Source organism: Triticum dicoccoides, chromosome 5A (genome assembly GCF_002162155.2).
Source record: "Triticum dicoccoides isolate Atlit2015 ecotype Zavitan chromosome 5A, WEW_v2.0, whole genome shotgun sequence".
Lineage (NCBI taxonomy): Eukaryota > Viridiplantae > Streptophyta > Magnoliopsida > Poales > Poaceae > Triticum > Triticum dicoccoides.
In genome coordinates, this window is record NC_041388.1 from 261,364,857 (window position 1) to 261,377,641 (window position 12,785).

Here is a 12,785-nt window from a genome sequence, read left to right on the forward strand (position 1 = left end):
CTGAGATCATCAAACATGAAGTCGTCAAGACACTACTGAGATCACTTGATAGTTCGTTTGACACCCTAGGCCTGATGATTCAAGAACGTCCTGATTTCAAGACACTCGATCCGTCTGACATACTTGAGAGGCTCAACACACATGAGTTTCAGCTTTCTGAGAAAACAGATATCTATGGTCCAAACTATGGGCAAACTCGTGCCTTGAAGGCAAAGGCTGTCTCCTCATCTGAAGAAGAATCTGACAGCAGTTCGGATGATCCTGAAGACATTGGAAGGGAACTTGCTATGCTTGTAAAGAAGTTCCAAAAATTCACCAAGAAGAAAGGTTTCAGAAAGTCTTCCCAATCAAGCTCAAGGAATGATGAAGCTTCTGCTCATGACTACAAGAAGAAAACATGTCACAAGTGCAAGAAACCTGGCCACTTCATCTCTGAGTGCCCACAGTGGGACAATGAGAACAAAAAGAAGAAGAAGAGCAAGGAATATGACTCTGACGACAAGAAGAAGAAGAAATACTCAAAGTCTTCTTCCAAGTCTTCCTCAAAGTCTTCATCACACAAGAAGAGCTCATCTGGCAAGGCACGTGCGTTTGTTGGCAAGGAAATGGATTCAGAGGAGGAGTCCGCTTCTGAGGAGGCAGAGGTGGAGTCTGAGGAGGAGTCCGATTCAGGCATCGCAAGTCTGGCTACAACATACGTTGCCAAGTCCATCTTCAACACTGAAGACAATGACTTCATCACCGACACCGATGCAAATGACAAGGACTACTCCGCTTCTACCTACTGCTTCATGGCACGCGGTGCCAAGGTAAACACACGCACTACTCACTATCGAACATCTAGTGACGATGACTCTGATTGTGGTTCAAAACCCAGCTACAAAACACTTGCTAAAATTGCAACTGAACAACAGAAAGCTATGGAGCATATTCGAAAACTGTTAGACAGAAGCGATGATCTGTTAGGTGCTGAAATGACTCGATCTGAATCCTTAATTGAAGACATAAAAAATCTTCACGTTAAGTATCAGGAACTTGAAAGTCGTCATGAAACTCTCTCAACAACTCATGAAAAGCTTTCCTATGATTATCTTCAAAGGAAGCAAGATCTTGAGAAATTGAGAGCGACTCATGAAGATCTTCAAAAGGAAAACGAGTCACTTCGCGCCAAACAGATCAGTTCCGCTTAGGAAGGATTTGAACCACCATGTATTAAATGCATTGAGCGTGATAATGCTACTTCTGTTGCTGAATGTTCTACCACTACTACTGTTGCAATATCTTCAACTGTTGATGTGGTAACTCACCACTCGGCTGAGGATACCACTGCTATTGCTGATGAGAATGCTAGGTTGAAGACATTGCTTGAAACAGGGATGTACAAAAGTCTTAAAGGGCACCAGACACTATGTGATGTCCTCAAAAAGCAGATACTGAACCAAAACCCGAGGAAAGAGGGTGTTGGGTTCTTAAGGAAAATGAATGCTGATGGCTCTTACTGGAAACCTATGCAGTACCCAAAACCACGTGGGTTGCTGCAAAGGAACCTTCAGCAGATCCATCCAATTTATCTGGCTTCACTTGTGCTAACCCCATTATCATTGATGAATCTCTTGATGCAAACTATAAACTGTTTAAGAATCAGAATGGTGAAGTGTTTGCCAGGTACATTGGTACTAACTGCAGGAATGGACCGCCTGTGAAGAAAATCTGGGTTCCGAAAAGGTGTCTGGAGAATCTTCCTGTGAATGTCATCATGACACCTCACATGAAGAAGACAAACCTCAGACCAAAGGCTTCATACGGTCCAAAGGCTTCATACAGACAGAGGACTCACCTGAGTCGCACTAACACAAATGTTTTGCAGGGAAACCATACTCAGGCATATGAATATGAGAGCGGTTCATCAAACCGCCATGTTCATAAGACCAAGAACTATTCTGCTTATTCTTATGAGTACTATTGTCCGCTTGCAAGACTGTTTGCTAGGGCTCCAAAGCCAAAGTTCTTAGATGCTGCACTTAGACTTATTGCTTCTAAGCCACCCTTGAAGATGTGGGTGGCTAAGAAAGCTTAACTCTCTTTTGTAGGGAAAGGTCTCCAGCAGAAAACCAAAATTGTCTGACGCTATTGCTGGGGACCTTAAACATCTTGTAGGGCGCAAGATCAAATGCCCGAATGGTCTTACTATGTACTTCGTTCCTGAATCGCTTGCTACTCTCCCTATTAGTCCTAATCTGGATCTAAGCTTTCATAACCCACTGGTTCGTCAAATGTTTTTGCTTCACAATGCTCTTGGTGAAGCCTATCCCCCTAACTGCACTGTAGGGTACGACACCAGCGTCTTCAGAATGGATTATTGATAGTGGGTGTACAAATCACATGACTGGCAAAAGAAGCCTTCTTATGGACTCAACCTTACGACCATCCGACAAGAGCCACATCACATTTGCTGACACTGGTAAAAGTAAGGTATTGGGTCTAGGTAGAGTTGCAATCTCAAGGGATCAACACATGGATAAAGTCATGCTTGTTGAATCCCTTGGCGTCAACTTAATGTTTGTCTCAATGCTTTGTGATTTAAACATGATTGTAATATTTGGAAAATATCGTTGCATTGTTCTAATGGAATCTGACAAGTCTCTAGTATTTGAAGGGTATCGAAAAGATGATTTGTACGTGGTAGATTTCTCAGCAGGACCACAGCTGGCCGTATGTCTTCTAGCAAAAGCTTCAGAATGCTGGCTCTGGCATCAGAGGCTTGGGCATGCTGGCATGAGGAACCTCCACACCCTGGCAAAGAAGAAGCATGTCATAGGCATCGAGGGCGTCAAGTTCAAGAAATATCACTTATGCGGTGCCTGTGAGGCAGGAAAGATGACAAGGGCCAAACATCCCTCGAAGACAATCTTGACCACTACTCGACCCTTCGAACTGCTTCACATGGATCTTTTCGGTCCCACTCATTACTCAACTCTTACTACTACTGCTTGCCTCTATGGCTTTGTCATTGTTGATGATTATTCTAGATATACTTGGGTGCACATAATCCTTTACAAGACTAAAGTGCAGGATGTCTTCAGACGCTTCGCCAATCGAGCTATGAACAATTATGGCGCCAAGATAAAGCACATCAGAAGTGACAATGGCACTGAATTCAAGAACACTGGCCTTGATACATATCTTGATACCTTGGGCATCACACATGAATTCTCGGCTCCGTACACGCCACAGCAGAATGGCGTCGTCGAACGCAAGAACAGAACACTCATTGAGATGGCCAGAACGATGCTAGATGAATACAAGACTCCAAGAAAATTCTGGCCTGAAGCCATTGATACTGCATGCCATACAATCAATCATGTTTATCTTCACAAGCTTCTGAACAAGACATCTTATGAGCTCCTTACTGGCAAGAAGCCAAATGTCAGTTACTTCAGAGTATTTGGAGCCAGGTGCTGGATCAAGGACCCACATCACACCTCAAAGTTTGCACCAAAAGCACATGAGGGTTTTATGCTTGGATATGGAAAGGATTCACACTCCTACAGAGTCTTCAATCTCTTTCATTACAAAGTGGTTGAAACAGTGGATGTGCGGTTCGATGAGACCAATGGTTCACAAAGAGAGCAACTGCCAAATGTGCTAGATGAAATTCCATCCAGTGAATCAATCAAGCTAATGGGAACTGGAGAAATTATACCTTCTGAAGTTCATCCTGAAGAAGAACTTATCATATGAGTACCTGATCAACATGAAGACAATGCTCAGCCTGAAGACATTCCTTCTAACAACGACAATGATCAGCAAGAGCGAAATCTTCGCCCTGTACATCCTCGCGTTGCCAATGAAGTGCAGATTGAAAGAATAATTGATAGCATCAATGCACCAGGTCCACTCACTCGTTCAAGGGCAACTCAGCTAGCAAATTTCTGTGGGCACTTTGCATTCGTCTCAATAACAGAACCCAAGAAAGTTGAAGAAGCCTTCATGGAACCTGAATGGATTCAAGCTATGCAAGAAGAGCTTCAACAGTTTGAGCTGAATAATGTATGGAAACTGGTTAAGTGACCTGATCCACGGAAGCACAATATAATAGGCACCAAATGGATATACCGCAACAAGCAAGATGAGCATGGTCAAGTTGTCAGAAACAAAGCTCGTCTCGTTGCTCAAGGATATACTCAAGTGGAAGGGATTGACTTCGATGAAACATTTGCTCCCATGGCTAGACTTGAAGCCATACGCATACTGCTAGCCTATGCAAATCATCATAACATACTTCTATATCAAATGGATGTGAAGAGTGCTTTTCTCAATGGCATGATTGAAGAAGAAGTGTATGTTGCACAACCACCTGGCTTTGAAGATCCAAAACATCCTGACATGGTATACAAGCTCAACAAGGCACTGTATGGCCTCAAACAAGCCCCTCGGGCCTGGTATGACACACTCAAATACTTCCTGAAGAGCAAAGGCTTCATACCTGGTTCCCTAGACCCCACTCTCTTCACGAAGACATATGATGGTGAACTATTTGTGTGCCAAATATATGTGGATGACATTATCTTCGGCTGCACCAATCAGAAGTACAGTGAAGAGTTTGGATATATGATGCAAGAGCAATATCAGATGTCCATGATGGGAGAGCTGAAGTTCTTCCTCGGTCTTCAAATACGACAACAACGCAACGGCATCTTCATATCTCAAGAGAAGTATCTCAAAGATTGCCTGAAGAAGTTTGGTATGCAAGACTGCAAAGGCTTCACGACACCAATGCCAGCCAAACATCATCTGGGTCCCGACGACAATGGTAAAGAGTTCGATCAAAAGGTAATACCGCTCCATGATCGGTTCTTTACTTTATCTATGTGCATCTAGGCCAGATATTATGCTTAGTGTTTGCATGTGTGCTCGATTTCAAGCGACACCAAAGGAGTCGCATCACTTAGCTGTGAAGCGAATTCTTCGATATTTGGCTCACACCCCAACTCTAGGATTATGGTATCCAAAGGGCTCAGAGTTTGATCTGGTTGGATTCTCGGATGCTGATTATGCTGGTGACAAAGTTGATCGCAAGTCTACATCAGGCACATGTCACTTTCTGGGAGGATCACTTGTATGTTGGTCTTCAAAGAAGCAGAACTGTGTATCTCTCTCCACTGCTGAATCCGAATACATTGCTGCTGGATCTTGCTGCGCTCAGCTTCTGTGGATGAAACAAACACTTGAGGACTATGGCATTCATCTAAAGCAAGTGCCACTTTACTGCGACAACAAAAGTGCCATCAAGATTGCCAACAACCCAGTTCAGCACTCGAAGACAAAGCACATTGAAATTCGTCATCACTTTCTTAGAGATCATGTTGTGAAGGAAGATATTGATATCATACACGTCAACACTGAAGAGCAATTGGCAGATATCTTCACCATGCCCTTGGATGAGAAGAGATTTTGCAAGTTACGGTGTGAGCTAAATATCCTGGAATCCTCAAATGTCCTGTGATCAGGCACACATCCTAACCCTTATGCATATTGATGACTTAGATGTGCAACACACGAAGTAAAGTATATCTTCAATCAATGAAGACATACATTCTAAGTGTGAATACATTAATGTGGAATTTGACTTCGGAGCGCCACGATAATTGTGCACTGTGTCTGGGTCTAATACTTCCTATACGGTCGGTAACGCCACCACCAAACGTTCTATTTTTGAAGTGTTTCACTCATGGCGTTACCTTGCAATGTCTTCACATTTGGTTTGGCTTCGATCTCAACATATCTTCATGATTATCTTCACTATGTTGATTATATATATATATATATATATATATATATATATATATATATATATATATATATATATATATATTAGTCTTCTGTCCTCTACAGCATTCACTTATAGCTATGTCTTCGTGTTGAATCTTTTGAACTAAGTGAATGTGATTGGACCCTAACCTCTCTATGCTTTCTATCTCAAATTCTATCTCTCCAAATCATATGCATTCTATTGAAACTGTCGAATATCTTCTCTGCGTCCTTGTCAACAGAAGATACAGAGACAACCATTAAGTCCTTTTTTAGTGCTCATTCCTCCACATGAAACCCGGAGAAGTAGGAACGACCACCCGACAATCCAGGCGTGCGTGGGACGTGGAACAAACCCCAAAATTCCGCATAATGGCCACATGTTCCTCAGATGCGAATCGCCAGGGGCACCTGTGTAATAACGTAGTGCCGCCCCTGTACCTATAAATACACACTTCACAGCGGTCATTATATCTTCTTCCACTCTCGCACGAACCCTAGCGCCACCGCTAGCCCTTGACAACGCCAGCGACGAAGCGCTTCGCTGCCGCAACCTCTCCGACGCCGTCCTCACGCCGACCGCGGACATCGTCCTCTCCGCCGTCGCCGTAGGTGTCCTCCGTCGCCAAGTTAGGGCACGGAAGATCGAACTGCTCGGCCTCATCTTCCACTCCGTCTAGCAGTTCTTAGTGTGGTAAATAAAACTTCCTTTTTACAGCACCGTTGATCCTATGGCTTTGTCACTTTCTACTACAAGCAGTTTCTATTCACACAAGTTAGATCTCTCTCATACTGCATCTCATAACATGCGTAGTATATTCACTTATGCTTCACAAAGTAGTTAGATTCCTCACTTGTACTGATCTGTGGATTCGTACAAATCTGGAACCAACTCCTTATCTATGAGTGAATGTCTTCGCACGATGAGGTCAATGTCTTCTAAACTGATTTATCTTCAATATCTTCTGAGAATGCATATGACCTCTTCCCCTTCCCTCGCACCTTAATGCTGTCACAGGTACATGTCCGTGGGAGAATCCTCTGGTTCTCATAGTCTGCATTCATTTGTAGAATTCTTACAGCATCACATAAATTCTCCCGAAGCCAGTTCCTGTTTGTCCAGCAAGTGAAAACCTTTGAAGCCTTTGAACGTGTTGAAGCCTTTCAGTTTAAAGTTTATGGCTTCAGAGAAATCAGCAAGGAAGGGTGGCAGAAAGCGTCGTGGAGAAACATCCAGAGATCTGCCAGATGATCTCTCAGAACTGTACAAGATCGATCCTGAAGAGGATTACAATCAGTGCAAGACCCGAATCCAATGGATTCGAAGATATTGGGCAGAACAATGGTTCAAATACCGATTTGTAACCCAGGAATATGCTGGGAAAAACGCCATCAAGAGACCTTGGGGAGACATCCTATACAAGAATCTTCTACCCAGGTCCAGAGATGAAGCCATTGAACAAGGCTTCTATCCCTGCATGGTCCGTGGGCCACAGCCTGCTGATGCACACCCATCGTCACTACTATGGTGTCGTGACGACAATCTGTTCAAGCGCAACTTCCAGTTTTCCCAGAACTCAGCGAAGCAGAACAAGAAGACTTTGGGGTTAGATTTCAACCCTGGTCCCTCTGCTCCACATGCTGATGGAACTCGCGAAGCAGAATCCAATGTCATCGGTCCTTTCTACAACCTTGAAGGCCTCATCACCCACATCGTGGTTCAAGGGACTGCAGTGAATGAGCCCGCAGCTGACGCTGAATCAGATGAAGCACCTGCAGCGCTGAAGCCAAAGAAATTGAAGAAGCTTAAAGCTTCAAAGCCTGCCCCTCACCAAAAATCTCAAGGGCGAAGCCACTGGCAACTGCACCTCCTGAAGACAGTGTGCAGTCCGAAGATTTATCATGCATCTCCAAGCCCCAGAAGGTCAAGATGCCTCTGCCACACACCAGCCAAGAGCTAACAACTGCTGCCATCCTGCGCAATGATGCCATTGATCTGTCAAGTGATGAAGATCCTGCAGATGACGCTCTTGAGCAACTCATCAAGAGCAAAGAAGAAGCAGAAATCTTCAATGATCTGCCTCTCTTTGATGTGACAATCATCCACAACTTCATTGACGAGTGGTTTCACACACCAAACATCAGCTTTGAAGATCTGCAACTGCCCATTGGCCTCAGTGTTGCCTTCCAAGGCACCATTGCTTCAGAGCTAGCTATCACCTAGCGCATTGTTGAACTGAAGCAAAAGATTGACTATGAAAAGGCTCAGTTCAAGAAGCATATGGCCAAGCTCAGCGTGCAAGAAGTGAAGAACTTCAAGACTATGATGCACGAGCTAAAGGAAGCCTTTTTAAAGAAACGTGCAGAAGCTCAGGGTTCGCATGAGCGCATGAAGGTTCTGGCTGACAGATGTGTGCAAGCCTACAATGAGGCTGAGAAGCGCAAGGCCCTTGGGCGTCCTGGCATCGACCGCAGGATGGCCGCAAAGAAGAAGAAGAAGCCTGCTACGGCTGAACCCGACGCACCAAGGCAAGAAGCAGTTCCTATTGTATTCCCAACTAGAATGACTGGCTCGAAGCCAAAAAGCCGGTCAACCGCTTCAGAGCTCAAGAAGACAAGGACCGCTGAGGCTGAAGCCAGGAAGAGGAAACATCCTGAAGCCTCTCCTACTGCCCCCTCCAAGAAGAAGAGGAAGACCAAGAAAGATCGGGCTGCTACCATAGAGCCTTTGATAGTTGAACCCATTTCTATGGTTCGTCCTGACGCTGAATGGCAACTGACAATCCATGAGCCTGCTTTCAAAGAGGCTCATGACGCTGAAGACTTTCTAGCAGCCGATCCCATCGCTGCTGAAGACATTGGTCAACATGACCATGTAGAAGATGGTGCAGTCCTTCCTCAGCTCTAGAACAACGAACTTCTCAGCATTGGTCGTCCACTGACGCCAATTGCACATGATGCTTCATGGGCGGATCGCCCACAAGAGGAACAAGACTTTGAGGCCCAGCCAACTCCAACTCCACAGGCGTCGCCTGTGTTGCACAGGCTTCGCAAAGGTCCAAGGCCTCAAGTCTCTGCTGAAGACCATCCGGTTGCATCAGCCGCGAAAGATGAAGTCCCACAAGTTGCCACTCCCCTGTCCCACCAAGAAGCAGTTCTCAAGGAGAACGTGCTTGAAAATCTTGCGGCTGCCACAACCACCAATGAAGCTAATGTGGAGCTCTCCCCAACAAAAGCATCAGAAGATAGCGAAGCCACTGATCCCACCACTTCTGTTCCTGAGTCTGCTGCCGGTCCCCAGTTCGACTATCATGTTGAGCACAGGCCTCAGGTATAGAAGCCAATCCCAAGATTGCCAAGGTTCCCAGGTCCTGCATCAGCACCTGGCTCCTTCAATATCAATGGCTTCAGAGAAGACAACACATTCTTCGATAGCTCCAGAAACCCCTACTCAAGGGAAAGGATATCATCTGATCGGTTCTGGAGCTATCCGCAGCGAAGCTATTACTCATGCATTCTTTACAACCAAGGTCGCATCTTCCCACACAAGCACCTTGACATTGAAGCTATAGCTGGTCTGCCCTGTCTGGAAGAAGCTTTGGATTGCTTCAAGGAAGTTGGACTGCTGCCGTTCGTTACTGACCAAGAGCATTGGAATGAAGAGTTGCTGCTCCAATTCTATGCCACACTTCACATCCGCGGTTATAGCAGAGATCCGAAGACTTGGGTCCTAGAGTGGATGACTGGAAACATTCATCACGAAGCCAAAGCCTTTGACATCGTTGAGCTCACTAGTTTGCCCACTCCTGGCGATCTCTATGAGCATGGCTGTCAGCTGCATAGTGAAGCTATTGAGAGCATCTTTCAGAAGCCGGAACCTGATATGAGTCAGATGCTCAGCATGATGAAGCCATTACCCCAAGATGCTGCTTATCCCACGGAGTTCTTTGTTGAAGACCTTGAGTATCTGCCAAGAACCATTTATCACATCATCAGGCGAACTCTCTGGCCCATCAAAGGGCACTCTCCAAATGCCAAGCTTGAGGGTGCAATGAAGACTTTGGTCTTCTATATTCTTCATGGAAAATGCTTCAATGCACATGACTTCTTCATTCGCCAACTTGCTGCATCAGGCTCTGATCTGTTTGGCTTGAAGTTCTATGCCCCATGGGTAATGCGTCTAATCAAACTTCACTCCGCTATCTCATATCAGCCATCTGCTCGCAATCATCGGATTTTTCTGCCTGATGTGGATATCTCTATTGAAGCCATCTATCCTGAGCCTGCCAAGGAACCTCTAAGTCTTCAGAATGCAGAGCATTAGAGTTTCTCTCAGAACATTGAAGGAGTTGAAGCAGTCACACGTGTGTATCCTTTGGCTGGCACTACACATGCACCACATCCTGCTTCCACTGAAGCCACTGATAGTACAACTGCTCCACGACACAAGAAGCGCACTCGTGTTCTCAACAACCGAGAGCTTCTTGTGGCTCTTCATCAGAAACAGGATAGGCATCATGACTAGCTGAAGCGTCAGATGCAAAGCCTCTTGGTGGATGTTAATCGCATTCGCAATCTTGCCACCAAGAATGCTTTTGTTGCCCATGAAACCTCTCGCCACACATGGAAAGGGCTAACGATGATGTGTTCTGAAGATGATCTTCAAGAGGATGGCTTCACTGAGCGATTCAAGTTTGACTCCACACCTCCTCGAAGGGCTGTGCTGTGACGAACTCCATCCCTTGAAGACTCTGAGTTCTCTTCCTCTGCTGCAACTGTGACTGCCAGAGTTATCGAGGATGAAGATGATGCTACTTCACCGCCACCTCCTTCAGCACGCTTCGACTCTACTCCAAGCTCTTCAGCACCGCCAAACACCACCAACGACCCTGCTGCTTCACCTACTCCTCATGGGAACGAGTAGATGCTCTATGTCTTCAAACCTTTTTGGTCCTTACTGATAATAGGGGGAGAAGCATATGAGGTTGATAGTCTTCAAGCGGGTCCATATGGGCGGGCGCTTTATATTTTGCTTCGTGCTTACAACTCTCGTTTTGCTACATTTGGTTCTTTGAGTTGTAACACTTAAACTCGATGGTCGTCTGGTACTTATCTGCCACCTTATTTTGTGATGATAAATTCCGCATGTGCGACGATAAATTCCGCACTTAGATCATTCTGCAGACGTCCATTTTCCATTATGCATGTCATTATCTTCATATACTTTCACATGCATAGTGGATTGTCATCATAAGTTGAAGTGGATCTCCATAAGTACATCCTGCCATGTGCATTTGCATTCCAAAAGCAAATTACTTATATGCACATCTTCAGGGGAGCCCTTGCAACTTATGAAGAAAATTCCTTATCCTTTACAATTTCACAGATTATATTCCCCGTTGAAAACGTCAACTAGTTTGTCATCAATCACCAAAAAGGGGGAGATTGTAAGTGCATCTAGTGTCACCCCTAGTTGGTTTTGGAGTATTGACGACAAATCTAGTTGAGGGACTAATGTGTTTGTGAGAATTGCAGGATAACACAGGTAGAAGTCCCTCATTGATTCGATTTTCCTACCAGAGATGACCCCTAAAAATGTATGAAGACATTGAAGTCAAAGGTGGTATATGAAGATACTCACATTGAAGACTATGACAAGAGAAGACACCACATGAAGCCTATGGAGCTCGAAGACTTAGATCTTTCGTAGTTCTTCTTCTTTTGTGTTGAGTCATAGGAACCACCGTACTGTTAAGTGGGGTCCAAGAGAACCAGTCAGAATGACTAAAGTGATGCCTAACCAAAACCTATGTCTTCGAGTGAAGACTATGAGAGCGAATCTTGTCCAGAGTCGGACAAGTCAGCTTTGCTTGCATCCCAAGTAAAGTTGCCGTGTGAGTTTGAAATCTGACTGTTGGAACACGTGTCAGTTCCTTAGTGACCCAGGGTCATTTTGGACAAATCAGGTCGGGTTGCCAAGTGGCTATAAATAGCCCACCCCCTACAACCATAAATGGTTGGCTGCTCAGATTTAGAGTACGACTTTTGTCGTTTGAGAGCAACCCACCTCGAAGCCTTTAAGAGAGAGAATTCTTTGCGAGGATAAAGCCCTAACCACCCAGAGCCAAAGAGAATTCGGCATCACTTAAGTCTTCTTGTCTGTGTGATCTCAAGACTTATTACACTTGGGGACTGTGCATCCTCCAGCCGGTTAGGCGTCGCGTTCTGAGCATCCAAGAGACATTGTGGATTGCCGGTGAACGAAGTCTGTGAAGGTTTGGGAGTCTACCTTGAAGACTTACCATAGTGATTGGGCGAGGTCTGTGTGACCTTAGCTCAAGGGGAATACGGTGAGGACTGGGTGTCCTGAGCTGCGTGTTCAGGACTGGGTGTCCGGGACTGTGTGTCCTAAGGTTTAAATACCTAGCCGCCCTAACCAGATGTACAGTTGTCACAGCAACTGGAACTGGTCCAACAAATCATTGTCTTCAGCGAGTCACTGGTTTCATCTTCCCTTCCCTTTACTTACTGTTACTCCTTGTGAAGTCATTGTATGTTTGCACTATCTTTTGTCTTCACTGAGTGACTGCGTGTTCTGTATGGCTTCATAATATCTTCCTACCTGATCCTTACTACATTGCTGCTATTAAGTCATTGTGCTTTCACTCTATTGAATACTTGACTATGGCTTGCCTAGTGTAGTCTACCTTCCGCTGCAGGGTAATAGGTTTATTTCTATCATTTGTCTTCATAACTTCCACGTATTGAAGACTTTCATAAAAATCGCCTATTCACCCCCCTCTAGTCGATATAACGCACTTTCAGGTTATTATTTCGAACCGTTTTTCGGCTTGCCGCTCCATATTTTGAGATGCGGCTTTATTGGCACGTCTTGTCGAAGGAAAGATCGTGTCCCTTATTGCGGGATTCTCGTCAATACGAGTATGGGTAATCCAAACGTGCCATCAGCATGG